General features: G+C 37.6%; 1 protein-coding gene across 5 annotated transcripts in view; it reads left to right on the top strand.

Annotated features, from left to right (window-relative positions):
* ARHGEF12 (Rho guanine nucleotide exchange factor 12) overlaps positions 1–16,785 on the top strand; it is a 150,299-nt gene that overhangs the window by 34,949 nt on the left and 98,565 nt on the right. Inside the window, exon 1 of one of the 5 annotated variants that reach the window (XM_023239193.2) lies at positions 3,433–3,771. The exons of the other annotated variants lie outside the window; for them this stretch is intronic. The gene's annotated coding sequence lies outside the window, so the exon portion shown is untranslated. Of the gene's footprint in view, positions 1–3,432; positions 3,772–16,785 lie in introns of those variants that run through there. 5 annotated transcript variants of the gene reach the window in all.

A 16,785-nucleotide genomic window follows, 5' to 3' on the forward strand; every position in this document is an offset into this window, starting at 1 on the left:
TCTTTCTGTTCCAGGATCCTATTCAGGATACCACATTGCAGTTTTCATGTTTCCCAAGTCTCCTCTGGCTTGTGAAAGTCTCTTAAGCTTACCTTGTTTTGTATGACCGTAATAGACTTGAGGAGTAGTGGCCCAGGTATTTTTTAGATTTTCCCATGGTCTGGGTTTGCTGCTGTCTTTGATTATTAAGGTTATGCATTTTTGGAAAAGATGCCGCAGGGGTGAAGTGCTCTTTCATTTCGTATCGGGAGTATATGATGTCTGTATGGCATCCATATGACATCATTGGTGGTATTAACTTTGACCTCTTGGGTAAGGTAGTGTTTGCCAGGTTTCTCCACTCTGAAGTTACTCTTTTTCTGTTTCCATACTCTGTTCTTTAGAAGCAAGTCGTTTATGTCCAATCTACACTTAGGGGAGGAGGAAGTATCTACATATATGATTTAGAATTCTTCTGTAAGAAAGAATTTTGTGTCTTCTTTCTTTCTTTCTTTCTTTCTTTCTTTCTTTCTTTCTTTCTTTCTTTCTTTCTTTCTTTCTTTCTTTCTTTCTTCCTATTTATTCAGTTACTTTTATCAGTATGACTAGTGTATATTTATTTTATACTTTGAGTTCTAATCCAATACTATGTTTTTATTTTGTTGCTCATATTGTTCCACCTTTGACCACTGGAAAGACTTTCAGGTTGGCACTTGCATGTATCTCTTTTGTGTTTTGAGTACATCCTTATTTTCTGGTACTCTGAGATGCTCATCTTATATTTTCTTTGCCCTAGTTGCAGCCATTTTCCCAAGGAGCTGTGATTCCTTTTACTGGAGAATGGCATTTAGAGACCAAAATGTAGTTGTTGGGTATGCTCATGACTATTGGGATGCCATTGCTTTTAAGCCCTCTCAAGGGACAGAGCTAGCTAGGTAATATATGTATATATAGGTAATGTGTGTGTATGTTATGTGTGTGTATATGTGTGTGTGTGTGTTATATATATATATATATATATATATATATATATATATATATATATGGCCATATATACACACCTACCTGTAATTGTTTTTGTACCTATTTGTATATATATTAAACTTGAGTTCTTACTGGTATATCTGATTTTAATTCAGTACAGAGTTCACTCTGGTCTTCTTTTCTTGTTTATATGTGATTTCCCTATTTGACAGTGAGAAACCTGGCCCCAGCCATATATTATCCATTTACTTAGTTGTTCTACTTCAGTATACACGCAAAACTGTTTCAGAAGTGTTAACCTGTATACCCATGGAGAAACAAACCTTCCAATTAGAGTCCAGTGTTTATTTTTGTCATTAGCCTTACAATTTCCAAAGTTAGTTGGGAATTAACTAGTTAGGTCAGCTCCTTTTCCCTCCACCCCTTTAGTGCAGTTATGTCATAATTTGTAACACAGTTAGATTCATTTATCACGGTCTGCATTTCCTCTTGGAGTCTTCCAACATTTTGGCTGATGGATTTTTGCTATTGTTTGGTCTGTATTCATAGAAGTTCACTCTTCAGAACATGCAGTTCTGTGTTTTCTGACTAAAGAGTAGAGTCTTGTATCTATGACCCTAGTATCATATGGAAAAGATCCTGCATCCCCAAATGTTTCAGTCTGCATCTTCTTTGTAGCCAACCACTCTCCCCTCCCCTAATTCCTAGTAACTGCTAATCTGTTTTTTTGGGTTTTGTGGGGTTTTTTTTGTTTTTTTTTTTGTTTGTTTTTTGGTCTAATTTGCTTTTACTTTTGCATTTTTCAGAGTGTCCTATGAATGTAATGATATCAAAATCTTGGGGTTTTGCATCTGACTTCTTTAACATAGTGAAATGCATTTAAGATTTATCCGTATTGTTGTATGAAATGGTATTTCATCTTTTAAAAATTGTTGAATAATATTCCGTGTATGAATGAATCATAGTGTGTTTATCCATTCCCCCATTGGAGGACATATTGGTTACTTCTGATATTTAGCACTGATGAGTAAAGCTGCTGTAAACATCCACAGGCAGATTTTTGTGTGTACATACATCTTCACATCATTTGGGTAAAATCCCTCCAAATTGTGATTTCTGGGTCATATGGTCATATGGTAAATTGCATCACTGCTGCTGTACTAAGTGCTTATAAGTCACAAATGCAATAAATTTATTCTTTAATATTGTCCAAGGAGAGGATTAAAATCATTAGTGTCTAGTCTAGCAAATCTGAAAATCTACTCCTCTATCTGTCCTTTGGTTCTTCCTTCATTTATTTTTTACAAACTGAATTTACCAAGGTGTGGTTCCATGGAAGCTGATTCCTCATACATCACTGACTGATTCTGAGGTTATGTGAATTTGCTTATAAATTCACAGAACCCTAGGCTATAATTTAAGTGAGTGCAATGATTACTGGGTTTTAACTTAAAATTAGATACATTCAGATGTTTTAGGGAATATGTTTTATCAAACAAAGAATATGGTTTTTTGTTCATTACTAATGTACTGACCCCAGAAATTATGTGTGTACAAATTGTCAAATTGGGTTGATGCTTCAGAAAAGGAAAACAGAGGCTAACGAGTCCTCTTGGAGTGGCAGTGCATTTGTTAGGGAGCGGTATTTGAGGCAAATTACTGTTTTAGCAAAATTACATGGCTTCCAGGGATTAAATTGAATGACTGTGTGTCCCTCCCTCATTGTACTGTAAGTGGCAGGGATGCAAGTTAACAGAGTGCCAGACATCATAATGCCTGGGGCATAGTTAGAGACCAGGGAAGATTTACAATAATCAAACACAGACAAAGTAGCATGAAGAAATTTCAATCCTCTCAGCCTTGCTTACAAACTTAATTAGGCTTATTGGGGCAGAAACTATTTTTCCTCCTCCCATATTTTATCTGTTTCTCCTCCATCGCCACCTCCTGTCCCAGATTATCATTGAAGAGATCACACTACCAACAAAGAGACCTTTTTTATAAATCTTAATTTATTTGGTTGATTTGCCTGTAGGGAAAGGAGCAGTAAGCAAGAACAAAATTTTAAGGTATTTGAAAAACTGCATTTTTCATAGAGAACACACTGTTTTTCCAAAAATCATACTTTAGGGGCACCTGGGTGGCTCTGTCGGTTAAGCATCGGACTTCGGCCAAGGTCATAATCTCACGATTCATGGGTTCGAGCCCCTGCGTCGGGCTCTGTGCCGACAGCGGAGGCTACTTTGGATTCTATGTCTCCCTCTCTCTCTGCCCTTCCCCCACTCATGCTCTGTCTCTCTCTCTCAAAAATAAATAAATGTTAAAAAAATTAAAAAAAAAAATCATACTTTATTCAGGAAATTCTGAAGAAAATTAATTTTTTGTAGCTCTACAATTAGATCTTTTACGAGTATTTTCAATATTGTGGGAGTTGCTTGGCCTGCTCCCTTAAAAAAATTGTCAGTTAAATCTTTGTTTTCTTGAAGTATTTTTATGGTGTAACCGTTGAGAGTAGTGTTCATGGATGCTGTTCTTTGCCTTTCCCTTAGCAGCGTAGTGGTGGGCTTCGGTTGATGATAGTAGATGATTGGGGGGTGGGAGAAGAGGTGGGGTTTCTTCCTCTCATCCCTCTTGTGGGCAGTAAAATCATCTGGCAAATGCCTTTCCAAGGATGTCGAGTGTATATATAAAGGAAAAGCCTGAGATTGCTAAGGGAGTGGTGTTTTGGTGAGGATTTCATTCTCTTTTACTCCATGGAAACGAGCCTTTTGAGGTTTTACTTGTCTGCTGATTTGTCCGGTGATCCAGGTAATCTATAGCAGTCTTTGTTTTCTCGGTGGTGTATGAAATGTAGCAAAATGGTAGAAAAATAGCTTCAGTGAAAGGGATGTACCTATCACGGAGGAGCAAGATAGAAAAGGAAAAGGATGTTTTTACATTATTCATTATTCTTAAAATAGCTTTTAAGGTTTGTTTCATGTTTTAAAAAACCTAATTTGACCTAAAGGAAGAAAATTTCTAGTTTTGAAAATCTGTGTTTTAATTGCTTAGCTTGAGAACAAAGGTTTAACATCCAGCATTGCAGGGATATTTTCACTCAAAAGGATAGGAAGCAGCATCCTTTTTTTTACCTTTTTTAGAACTGAAATGATATAACTTCTCTTAATTCTGAGCTAGGGACTTTGATTTATTATTCTGTAAATTGTGATTTAATTATCTGAAGCTTCAGGATGGTGGTTTCCCTTTGATACCCAAGGGACCTCAGATGAGGTATGAGAGAACAGGGATTAATCCTATGGTGGGGGGAAGGGAATGTTTTTGTAGAGTAATTTTCATGATTATTTTTTAATTTGAAACTAAAATGCAGCAGCACACAGTCATTTGGAAAAGGTGATCTCCATGGTGCCAAACACTCCTATGAACTTGAATTATTTTATCCTTTGTTCAATTTGTGGTGTTTTTTGCCTTTGTCAGCTAAAATGTTGGTTATAAATATGAAGACGCTGCCGGATTACTATGTGATGGCATTGGAATTGCATTTTGCTTTTTTTTTTTTTCTGCATTCATATCTGTATTCATACCAGAGCAGAAGCATGAATGTGAAAAGAAATAGTATAAAATGCTGCAGGCTTTTTTGTTTCCTCCTGAATGTGTTTTTCATAGTGGAAGTTATTTTCTTGTGGACAGAAAGACCCAGGACCATGATTTATGACGCTAAAAACTGTTTAGTGCTACAGACAGCTCTGTTTAGAAAAGATTGCCTGAAACCATTTTTAAGTATACTTTGAAGCTTTCAGTTAATTTGATCATCCCCATCTTGGTGATTTGAGTTATCATACTGTTTGCCACATTTTGAAAGCTGGTTGACCCTTAGAATATTAACAAATTAACGATTACTTATTGAGTATTTACATTATGTTCTGTACTTTAGGTATATATGAGGTTTATAGTCTAGTAGAGGATATAAAAAAACTCATGCAAATGATGTGCTATTTTTGGTGCCAAGATATGAATACTGGTTATATACTCAGGTACTAATATGTAGGTATTTTTCATAAACTGTTACATTTAATTCTCATAACAACCCAGTCACAGAATTACATCTGGCCGTCTTTTGTAGTGGAGGAAATTTATATTTTGAGAGGTTAAGTAATATTAACAAAACCATGAAGCCTAGGCCTGTCAAATCCCAATCTCTTTCCACTGAGCAGATGAAAACATTTTATCACAATTATTGTACATGACAAAGAGTGTTGCCAATAGAGTGAACAGGAGATAGGGATCCTAATCTCTGCCAAGTACTGGGCGATTGTGTAAATAATTTAACATCATCTGTAAAATGTGAGATTAAACTAAGTCACCCTAAAGTAGAGCTCTAACATAATGTGATTCTATTTAGTGTAAGAGATTTTCACGTGTGGCTTATGGAAACAAGTCTCATTAATGTGTCTTGTTAAAGTATGTACCATCTTCTAACTTCTTACAGTATATATTTATTGAGATCATTATTATCTGTTTTCTCCCTCTTCCCTTTACCCCAGATATATTGCAAGGATCTAGGCTAGGGCTTGACTATAGAGTATGTAGTTATAAATTCATTTATTGAATAAATGAATGAATGAATGATAAACTTGCATAGTACATTGGTAAAATAGATAAGTAACTTTGTGCATTTTAATACCAACACATTCAGTTGGGGCTAAAATTATTCATTTTGTTATTCCAATGATCTTTTGAAGAACTAAATAGTGTGAGAATCTTGAAAAGAAGAGAATCTACAATCAAGTTTAGGCAAGTAAAGTTTGCTAAAATTTCTCCATATAAAATTATTGACAGTATAGAACTTGATGACCATAGGCTTGCCCAATATTATATTTAAAAATACTGTACTAAAGCATTATTGGATGCTGCCACATAAGCAAACAAACAAAACTCCATAGCTTTTTGGTTTATCCTTTAAGTTATATATACTCTCAAATGCTATTAGTTTACAATGAGTAGAAAATACTCAAACCATTGAGTCTTTTTACTTAAAATATTTCTTAAGTGGCTTAAGGTATGGACATAATGTTTACTGGCAGTTTTGGTTCATTTGACCATTAGGCTTTTTGAGATTTGAACAGCTTTATTGAGGTATAATTGTATAATAAACTATATATGTTTAAAGTATACAGTATGATAGGTTTTGATTTTTGTCAGTTAAGCATCTGACTTTGGCTCAGGTCATGATCTTGAGGTTCACAAGTTCGAGCCCCACATCAGGCTCTGTGCTGACAGCTCAGAGCCTGGAGTCTGCTTCAGATTCTTGTATCTCCCTCTTTCTGTCACTCCCCTGCTTACGCTCTGTGTTCTCTCTCTCTCTCTCTCTCTCTCTCTCTCTCTCTCTCTCTCAGAGTGTATTTAACTTTTTAAGAAACTGCCAAATTGTTTTTTGAAGTGGCTGTGTTATGTTTTTACCAGCAGTGTTCCAGTTGCTACACAGCCTCACCAATATTTGATATTGTTAGTCTTTTTCATTGTTTGTTTGTTTGTTTGTTTGTTTTGAGAGGGAGGGGGAGAGAGTGTATGAGAAAATGGGGCTGGGGCAGAGAGAGGGAGAAAAAAAACCCAGACAGGCTCCCTACTGTCAGAGCAGAGCTCGACATGGGGCTGAAACTCAATGAACCATATCATGACCTTAGTCGAAGTTGGATGCTTAACCGACCCTGCCACCCAGGCACCCGTGGTATTGTCAGTCTTTTTTTTTTTTCAATTTTTTTTTTTTTAACATTTATTTATTTTTGAGACAGAGAGAGACAGAGCATGAACGGGGGAGGGGCAGAGAGAGAGGGAGACACAGAATCGGAAGCAGGCTCCAGGCTCTGAGCCATCAGCCCAGAGCCTGACGCGGGGCTCGAACTCACGGACCGCGAGATCGTGGCCTGAGCTGAAGTCGGACGCTCAACCGACTGAGCCACCCAGGCACCCCTTGTCAGTCTTTTTAATTTCAGCCATGTTAGTGGGTGTATAATGGTATCATGTAGGTTTTATGTGCATTTCATGTAATAACCAGTGATGTTGAGCACCTTTCTATGTGTTTATCATTCATATGTTTTTCTTTCATGACTTGCCTGTGCAAGTCTTATTTTTTAAATTTTTAAAAATTAATTTATTTAAATTCAAGTTAGTTAACATACAGTGTGGTATTAGTTTCAGGAGTAGAACCCGGTGATTCATCACTTACATGTAACACCCAGTGCTCATCCCAACAAGTGTCCTCCTTAATGCCTGTCACCCATTTGGCCCATCCCCCTACCCATCTCTCCTCCATCAACCCTCAGTTTGTTCTCTGTATTTAAGAGTCTCTTACGGTTTGCCTCCCTCTCCATTTTTATCTAATTTTTCCTTTCCTTCCGCTCTGTTCATCTGTTTTGTTTCTTAAATTCCACATGTGCATGAAATCATACGGTATTTGTCTTTCTCTGCCTTATTTCACTTAGCATAATACACTCTAGTTCCATCCAAGTTGCAAATGGAAGTCTTATTTTTAATTATGCTGCCTTTTTCTTAGATACTTGATTTGGAAATACTTTGTTCCAGTCTTTGACTTGTCTTTAAATTCTTTTAGTATTCTCTCCTTATTTAAAAAACAACTTTATTGATATGTTGTTCATATTTCAAAGATCAGAAGTTTTTAACTTTGAATTCCAGTCTGTCAGTTTTGCCTTTTATGGCTTGTGCTTTTGGTATGTCTAAGAAATATTTTCCTAATCAATATTTTCTCCTATGTTTGCTTTTAGAAGTTTTATAGTTTTAGCTTTACTTTTAAGTCTGGGATACATTTTGAGGTAGTTTTTTAATATGTTATGAGGTATAAATTGAAGTGCATTTTTTTGCATATGGATATCCAAATAGTCCAACACCATTTGTTAAAAAGACTGGATTACTTTTGCACCTTTGTCAAAAATCAGTTGTCCATATACAGGGAGTTCTGTATTCTGTTCTGTTGATCTCTTTGTTTCTCTTGACCCCGATACCACACTGTCTTGACTACTGTTGGTTTGTAGTAAGTCTTGAAATCAAGTAGAGTTGATCCTCCAGCTATGATCTTTTTCAAAGTTGTTGGCTCTTCCAGGCCCTTTGCTTTTCCATATGAATTTTAGTCAGTTTATTCATTTCTGGAAAAAAGCCTGTTGGGATTTTGATTGGACTTGCCTTGAATCTGTTGATCAGTTTGTGGATAAATGACATCTTAACGGTATTGAGCTTTCCAATCCATGAACATGGCATATAGCTCCATTTAATTAGATGTTAATTTTTCTTAGCCATGTAAGTTTTCAGTTTACAAGTCATATATCTTCTGTCAGATTTACCCCAAGTGTTTAGTGTTTAACATTTTAACGTTACCATGAGTGATATTGTCTTTTCAATTCCTTTTTTTTTTTAATGTTTATTTTTGAGAGAGAGAGAGAGACAGACAGAGTGGGGGAGGGGCACAGATATAGGGAGACACAGAATCTGAAGCAGCCTCCAGGCTCTGAGTTGTCAGCCCAGAGCCCGACGGCAGGGCTCGAACTCACAAACCGTGAGATCATGACCTGAGCTGAAGTTGGATGTTTAACTGACTGGGCCATCCAGGCACCCCTCGATTTCAGTTTCTAATTGTCCGTTGTTAGTACAATATATAGAAATACAATTGATTATTGATTTTGAATCCTGCCACCTTGCTAAACTTATTAATCAGTTCTAGTAGCTTTTTTGCTGATTTCATATAGATCATCATGTACTCTGTGTAAATACAGTTTTACTTTTTCCTTTCCAATCTGGATGCCTTGTATTTATTTTTCTTGCCTTACTGCACTAGCTGTAAGAATAGTACAGTGTAGAGTAAAAGTGATGAGAGGGTATGTCCCTATCCTGTCTCTGACCCTAGAGGAAGAGCCTTCTGTTCTTCACCATTAACTACAATGTTAGCTGTAGATTTTTGTAGATGTCACTTATCAGATTAGGCTCTTTTTGTGAGTGTTTATTACTATAAGAACTAGAAATATAATCGATAATCCTGTTGTTCAAATTAAGTAAAACAAATTTAAATAGAAAAGAGCATACTTATGTTTTTAAAGAATAGAGACCTTCGACTGAGCCTGGTGGGCTCAGTTGATTAAGCGTCTGACTTTGGCTCATGTCATCATCTGGCAATTGGTGGGTTCGAGCCCCATGTTGGTCTCTGTGCTGACAGGTTGGAGCCCGGAGCCTGCTTCAGATTCTGTGTCTCCCTCTCTTTCTGCCCCTCCCCTGCTCATGCTCTGTGTGTCTCTCGCAAAAATAAATAGTAAACAGTAAAAAAATAAAAATAAAGAACAAAGACTTTCAGAGTATTTTTCAGTATAATAATTACTCTTTTTAACAGAAAATTCTACCACTGCCAAAATTCTGGCATTGCAAGAAGTTACAGCTAGACAAGTTTTTAGTATTTTCCCTGTATTTAATAGTTGTGACATAAATTTGAATTCAAATATATCATAAGAATATGAGGAGGAAGTAGAAACTATAGATATATAAGAAGAACTTTAATATACAGTTGACCTTTGGGGCGCCTGGGTGGCTCAGCCGGTTGAGCGTCCGACTTTGGCTCAGGTCATGCTCTCACGGTCTGTGAGTTCGAGCCCCGCGTCGGGCTCTGTGCCGACAGCTTGGAGCCTGGAGCCTGCTTTGGATTCTGTCTCCCTCTCTCTCTGCCCCTCCCCCGCTCATGCTCTGTCTCTCTCTCTCTCTCTCTCTGTCAAAAATAAATAAACATTAAAAAAAATTTTTTTAAATATGCAATTGACCTTTGAACAACATGAAGGTTTTTAGGGGCGCTGACACCCCTGAGCTGCCAAAAATCCATGTTTAATATTTGACTCCCCCCAAACCAAACTAATAATGGCCTCTTGTTGACCGAAGCCTTACGGGTAACAGCACATATTTTGTATGTCCTGTGTATTATATACTGTGTTCTTATAATAAAGTAAGCGAGAGAAAAGAAAATATTGCTAAGAGCATTGTAAGGAAAAGACATTTACAGTGCTGTACTATATTTATAAAAAAAAAATCCACATGTAAGTAGACCTGTACAGTTCAAACTCATGTTGTTCGAGGATCAGCTGTAATAAACTTTTTTTCATTCATTTATAGACTTTTTTAATAAAAAAATTGAAATACTGATTTTTAAGAATGAAGAGTAAAACCACGTTACTGTTACTGTAGAAGTATCTTTCAGATTTAGTGTAACCCTTAACATTTTACAGATGATGTTAAGTAGATCTCTGGGGGAATTACCCCTACTCTCATGAACTCTGTTGTCATCCAAATCTGAATTTCCAGGCCAGTCTCTCTGAACTCAAGGCCTTGGTAGACATGTCTACCATGGCATCCAGCAGGTACCTTGGCAAACATCAGACTGCTTTTTACCCAAGCTTGCTCTGCATTTCTTTCCATGGTGAGTGGCACAGTTAAATGTTTTGTCATCTAAGCCAAAATCCTGGGAGTTTCTTTCCTTCTCCTTTCTAGATCTGCTTGGAGGTTCAATGTTTATTACTGTAATATTATGTTTACTATTTATTCCCTTTTCTTCATTGCCTTTGGTATTGTTTAGATCCTCGTCACTTAAAATATCTGTGCTGTTACTATTTTCTAATTGGTTTTGCAGCCGCCAGTTTCATACTTTCCCTGCCCATTCTTCATTCTGTTTCCAAGGGGATATTTCTAACATACATATTGGGTCATATTACTGCCTGGCTTAAAACCTGTCAGTGTTCCTGCGTGGTCTCTAGCAGTGGTTCTTTGGAGAAGACCCGTGTTTTAATGGACCTCTTTTGAGATTCTCTCTAGAGATTCTCTCACCCCAAAATGTTCCATGCCTGTAGAAGCTGGAGTCTGGGTTAAGAATCTTTCTAGTCCTCCATATATATATATATATATACACACACACACACACATACATATGTCCTCCATATATATATATATGTATATAGACTCCTCCGCAGACATTATTACTCTCCCCCAACCCAACCCTCATGCTCTAGCCTTACTGAGCTACTTGCATTTTCTCCAGACACATCAGTATATGCTTCTTCCTTTGCTTAGAATGTCTCCATTTGTCTCTTTTCCTTGGTTGAAGTATTAATTCATTCAAGAAATATTTATTGAACACCTTGAGGAACTGTGCCAGGTGCTGAATTTACCATGTCTAAATTAGAGCTGATGATATAGACCAACATTAAATACAATATAATTACAGAATGTAAAAACAAACAAAAAAAGAGAGAGCAGGGTAATTGTGGGAGGCAATAGCAGGAGGAACCCAATTTAAATTGGGTAACAGAAGTTAGGAAAGGCCTTTCTGAGGTAACAACCTTGAAGCAAAGACCTAAAGTTTATTCAGGAATTAGGTTGGTGGGGAGAGTTTCCCAGATAGAGCAGCATGCACGATAGCCCTTTCTGGGGGAAGCATGTGAAGCACTAAGGGAAGGCCACTGGCTGGGGCATAGTGAGCCAGGAGAGTGGGAGGAGCTGAAATTAGAAAGGTGACAAGAGCTTGGGGCACCTGAGTGGCTCAGTCGCTTAAGCATCCAACTTCAGCTCAGGTCATGATCTCGTGGTTCCTGAGTTCGAGCCCTGCATCAGGCTCTGTGCTGACAGACAGCTCAGAGCTTGGAGCCTGCTTCAGATTCTGTGTCTCCCTCTCTGCCCCTTCCCCACTCACCCTCTGTCTCTCTCTGGCCCTCAGAAATGAATAAACATTAAAAAAAAGTAAGAAGAGCTGTATTTTATATTTGGGTCTTGCATGTCATGTTTGGTGTTTGAATTTTTTTTCTTTTTTTTTTTTTAATTTTTTTTTCAACGTTTTTTATTTATTTTTGGGACAGAGAGAGACAAAGCATGAACGGGGGAGGGGCAGAGAGAAAGGGAGACACAGAATCGGAAACAGGCTCCAGGCTCTGAGCCATCAGCCCAGAGCCCGACGCGGGGCTCGAACTCCCGGACCGCGAGATCGTGACCTGGCTGAAGTCGGACGCTTAACCGACTGCGCCACCCAGGCGCCCCTGAATTTTTTTTCTTAAGTGCACTGGGAAGTTATTGAAAGAATTTAAGTGGGGGAGGAACTCACTAAGATTGGTGTTTTGAAATTTTATGGCTCCTGAATAGGAAAATGAATTGGGGGATGGTGCAAGAGTAGAAGTGGCAAGACCTTTTAAGTGACTTTTTTTTAAATGTCCATTCATCTATTTTGAGAGAGAGCAGGGGAGGTGCAGAGAGAGGGAATCCCAAGCAGGCTCTGCACTGCCAGTACAGAGCCCGATGCAGGACTTGAACCCACGAACTGTGAGATCATGACCTGAGTCAAAATCAAGAGTTGGACACTTAACTGACCGAGCCACCCAGGTGCCCCTAAATTATTACAATAGTATAAACTTGTGACAAGGTGGCTAGCTCTGAGCTACCAGTGGCAAAGGTCAGAAATAAACAAATCTGAGATATGTGTTGAGGGTACAATCAGTAGAATGCAATGATGGATGTTAACCCATGAAAATGGAGACTTTTTTAGTTTGTGTCTTCAACCTTTAGAACAATGCTTGGTATACAGTAAATGCTCAATAAGTAATGTTGGATGGATGGAGAGTTGAATGTATTGGATGTGAGCGGGGACAGGAATGTGTCACTGATGACTTCTAGATTTCTAACTAGATCAGGTAGGTGGACAGATCTATTTATTTTAGATGGAGAAGAAGTTTTGAGAGGCTGAGTAAGGATTTAGTTTTGAATTTATTGAATTTGGGATGTCAGTGGTATATCTCAATGAATATGCCCAAATAGCAGTTGTTTAAAGCCCAGAAGATAGAAGAAGTCCATTTCCTGAGCCTAATACTCATTATTTCATCAGACAAATATTTGTTGAGCTCTGTATCTAGCACTGCCCAGGAATGTAGCAGTGAACCAGAGATCCTGCCATCATGGAGCTTATATTCCTGCAAGAGAGGGAGGGGGCATGAGTGGGTAGTTAATGTATCAGATGATCATTTTTTAAAAAGCATTTATTTATTGATACTGTGTGCAGAAGTGTAAGTGTAAGATATAGTGAGGATACAAAATGAAGACAAATTCTCCATTGAGGAGATACTAATGTTTTGTTGATTGGCAGTAGGAATGGCTTTTGTTACAGGTATTTATTAGTTTCTGTATGTTAATTGGTCCAGTGCTCACCCTCAATCCTTTTACTATGGCTCCTGAGTTCTTTATTTTGAAGATATTTTTATTGGATGGATTTTGTCTTTAAGTAGGTTTTTTTTCCCCCTCTCCAAGAAGGGCTCATAGGTGCTTTATATCCTTAATTTCTCTAAAGATTCCTTATATTTTAATTTCCAGTATACATAGAAACTTTTTAAAGAAATTTTAGACATTGTGTCATTATCTCTTACACTGGAGTCCTATATTATGGCATATGGAATCTTACTGTGGAGAAATCTTAGGCTAACTTAATCTTTCCTACTTGCATAAGACTTAGATTTTTTTGTCTAGGTACTGCTATAACTTTAAAAAAATAATTTTTAAAAAACTTCCAGGGGCGCCTGGGTGGCTCAGTCGGCTGAGCGTCCGACTTCAGCTCAGGTCACGATCTTGCGGTCCGTGAGTTCGAGCCCCGCGTCGGGCTCTGTGCTGACTGCTCAGAGCCTGGAGCCTGTTTAGGATTCTGTGTCTCCCTCTCTCTCTGACCCTCCCCCGTTCATGCTCTGTCTCTCTCTGTCTCAAAAATAAATAAACGTTAAAAAAAAATTTTTTTTTAAATTCCAGTTAGTTAATATGCAGTGCTATATTAGTTCCGGGTGTACAATATAGTAATTCAACAGTTCTGTACATCACCCTGTGCCCATCATGACAAGTGCACTCCTTAATCCCCATCACCTATTTCACCCATCCCCCCACCCTCTTCCCTCTGGTAACCATCAGTTTGTACCACTGTAATTAAGAGTCTGTTTCTTGGGTTCTCTCTCTCTCTCTTTTCCCCCTTTGCTTGTTTGTTTTCTTAAATTCCACATATGAGTAAAATCATGTGGTATTTGTCTTTCTCTGACTGACTTATTTTGATACTGATACTGACAGCTGATACTCTTTAGCTCCATCCATGTCACTGCAAATGGCAAGACTTCATTCTTTTTATGGCTGAATAATATTCCGCTGTATATATATACCACATCTTCTTTATCCATTCATCAGTTGATGGACACTTGGGCTACTTCCATATCTTGGCTGTTGTAGATAATGCACGTACTCCTTTGAATTAGTGTTCTCGTATTCTTTGGGTAAATAGTAGTGCAGTTGCTGGATCATAGGGTAGTTCTGTTTTTCACTTTTTGAGGAACCTCCATACTGTTTTCCATAGTGGTGGCATAAGTTTGCAACCCACCAGTGATGCAAGAGAGTTCCCTTTTCTCCACATCCTTGCCAACACCTGTTGTTTCTCATGTTGTTGATTTTAGCCATTCTGACAGGTGTGAGGTGATACCTCATTGTAGTTTTGATTTGCATTTCCCTGATGATGAGTGATATGGAGCATCTTTTCATGTATCTGTTGGCCATCTGGATGTTTTCTTTGGAGAAATGTCTGTTCATGTCTTCTGCCCACTTTGTAATTGGGCTATTTGTTTTTTGGGTTTTATTAGTTCTTTATATATTTTGGATGCTAACCCTTTTTCAGATAAGTCATTGCAAACATCTCCTCCTGTTCCATAGGTTGTCTTTTAGTTTTGTTCGTTGTTTCCTTTGCTGTGCAGAAGCTTTTTTATTGTCATACTGTCCCAATAGTTTATTTTTGCTTTTGTTTCCCTTTCCTCAGGAGACATATCTAGAACATTTTACTATGGGCAATGTCAGAGAAATTACCGCCTGTGTTCTTTTCTAGGATTTTTATGATTTCAGGTCTCATATTTAGGTCTTAACTTCATTTTGAATTTATTTTTGTGTATGGTATACGAAAGTGGTCCAGTTTTTCTTTTGCATACTTGCTGTCCAGTTTCCCCCCCACCATGTATTGAAGTGTCCTTTTCCCATTGGGTATTCTCTTCCACTTTGTCAAAGATTAATTGACCATTTAGTTGTGTGTTTATTTCCGGGTTTTCTGTTCTGTTCCATTGATCTATGTGTCTGTTTTTGTGCCGGTACCATACTGTTTTGATGACTGCAGCTTTGTAATATAACTTGAAGTCTGGAATTATGCCTCCAGCTTTGCTTTTCTTTTTCAGGATTGCTTTGGCTGTTTGGGGTCTTCTGTGGTTCCACACAAATTTTAGGATTCTTTGTTCTAGTTCTGTGAAAAACGCTGTTGTCATATAACTCTTTATTTAAAAATCTTATATTTTCATAACTTTAGCAGTGTGTGTGTTAGTGGTGATTATTTTGTGTCTGTTTTTAGAGTATGGTGTATTGTTCAGATTTCAATTATTTTGTATTTGGGGGGATTTTTTTCTAGTATATTTTTGAATATTCTTTTTTCCTGTAAAAAGATTACATAGTGATTAAGAACAAGAATTGTAAGGTCTGGGTTCATGTCTCAGCTTCTCTGCTTACTATTTGACTTTGGGCAAATTCCTTAATCTTTCTGTGCCTTAGTTTCTTCATCTGTCAAACAGGGATAATAATAGTATTTACTGAGGATTAGTTAATATATGTAATACAGTTACAACAGTTACTGGTACATGCTATATGCACAATAAATGTTAGCTGTTATTGTTAACTATTCCTTTTTTCTGTTACTTACTGTTCTTTTCTGTCTGTGTTCAAAAGACCACCTATGTGGCTCACAGCAAAGTTCTTGGTTACAGGATTTTCTGTGTTGTGTTCTGATGGCAGGTGCTGTCTTTCCCTCATTATCTCCACTTTACCTCCAGCAGTATCATAAACCTAGGAATGTGTCAGCATGTTTTTGTTTTTTAATTTTACTTCCTCCTGTTGTTCTGAGTCTCTACGGAGTCCCCTTCTCCTTTGTTTTATCCCCAAACTGGATATTGACTTCCTAAAAGAAGGACAGTTAGATCTTCATTTCAGATCTGTGATCTTTATGTTTAGGGAAATCAGTTTCCCGTTCAGGTTTACCAAGACTGTTTTGGTAGAGATCCAGAATTTAATAGATTTGGCAAGTATGTTTTGTAGTTAGCGGTTTAAGGTTATAATCATGTCCTTCTTTCATAGAAGATGGATTTTTTTTTCCCCCTTCTCTTTTTGCTTTTAGTGTCGAGGAAGGCTGGTGGAGTAAAATTGTTTTTATTATCTTTCATCTTTACTTGGAATTTCATGCATATTTATTGAAGGAACCGGTGGTTTGTGAGATGGTCGCCATGAAGAAACACCTTCAGGTGGAAACAGGTTTCCTTTATGATGCGTAGCTGGCAAGTTGCCTACGTGGCAAGTAGATGTTAACTGAATTCTCCACTGAGCTTTGGGATTTGGACACGCAGATTCCGTAGGATTGGGAGTTCTTTTGTAACCAGTTTATATTGGCTTGTCTTTGCCTGAAACTATATAAAGAGTGTGAACACCTTTCTAGCTAAATATTTTGTAGTTATATCACATCTAATTTTCTGATGCTCACTGAAATGAGAAAATGTGAAAACTTTTGGTCAACTATAAAAAACTATACAAAGGGAAGATAGTATTTTGTGGGAAGGCAGTGGTCTAGAGGTTGAGAGCAGGGACTCTAGACCATGAGGTTTTGAATCAAGGGTGCTCCATCAACTGATTATGTAACTGGTATAAGTTACTTTAACCTCTTTGAACCTCACATTTTTTTGTTACAAAAGGAGGCTA

This window comes from Felis catus, chromosome D1 (genome assembly GCF_018350175.1).
Source record: "Felis catus isolate Fca126 chromosome D1, F.catus_Fca126_mat1.0, whole genome shotgun sequence".
NCBI classification, from domain to species: domain Eukaryota; kingdom Metazoa; phylum Chordata; class Mammalia; order Carnivora; family Felidae; genus Felis; species Felis catus.